General features: G+C 60.0%; 1 protein-coding gene across 1 annotated transcript in view; it reads right to left on the bottom strand.

The window, feature by feature from the left end:
* Positions 1-809, bottom strand: part of LOC104272888 (cadherin EGF LAG seven-pass G-type receptor 3-like) — a gene marked incomplete at both ends in the record, with an annotated part of 39577 nt that overhangs the window by 22034 nt on the left and 16734 nt on the right.

Here is an 809-nt window from a genome sequence, read left to right as displayed (position 1 = left end):
AGGCCAGGCAAAGTGTTGGGAAGACACTTGGCAGCTCCAGAAGCAGAGGGGAAAGCGCAGGGATGTGCAGGGTGCCAGGCAGGGAGCAAGGAGGGAAAGCCACATGGTGCAGCCCTTACAGCACAGGGAGAAGGAGATGGGAACAACCTTACCTGCACCCCTCAAGCCTGAGCACGGAGGGCGAGAGAACCGGGGAGAGAAGTGACAACAGTTAGGAGCTGAACCTGCCTCCTCCTGGGGCAAACGGCTGGAGAAGGACAGGTCTGTATTGTCCCCTGGGGCTTGCACTGCCCTACAGTCCCAGACACCCTGCTCACGCCTTTGCCATCACCACGGACAACCTTCTCCAGCTCGGGATGCTGACTCCTGCCCGAGACCTTCACCAAACAGCACGCTGTGCCCCACTCTCCTCTCAGCGTGCACCAAGGATGGGGCCAGCAGGGCTGCAGCAAGGCACCGTGGGCGCTGAGCTGCCATGTAGGCCTGACCTCAGTCTCAAGACCACCAAAACCAAAAAAGCAGCAGGGAGAAGGTGGGGAGTGAGGCCAATGGAAGAGCACAGCCCTGGCGCTGGGTGATGTGCCGAGACCCAATAGCCTGTTTCCCAGCCCCATGTCCCACCCCCTTCTCCTATCCCCCAGGCTGTGGCATTTTCTCCTCCAACTTTCTGCCCTCAAGCCCAACTAAACAGGACTAGGGCAGCATGACAAAAGAGTGATATTGCTGGGACTGCTGCAGCCCCTGGCAGGATTGCCAGGCTGCCCCCTCCCCATCACATCCCCCACTCACCCAAGGAGCCTTTGGGACAC

Source organism: Apaloderma vittatum, unplaced genomic scaffold (assembly GCF_000703405.1).
Source record: "Apaloderma vittatum isolate BGI_N311 unplaced genomic scaffold, ASM70340v1 scaffold24144, whole genome shotgun sequence".
NCBI classification, from domain to species: Eukaryota; Metazoa; Chordata; class Aves; order Trogoniformes; family Trogonidae; genus Apaloderma; species Apaloderma vittatum.
This window is presented reverse-complemented; position numbering and strand designations above follow the sequence as displayed.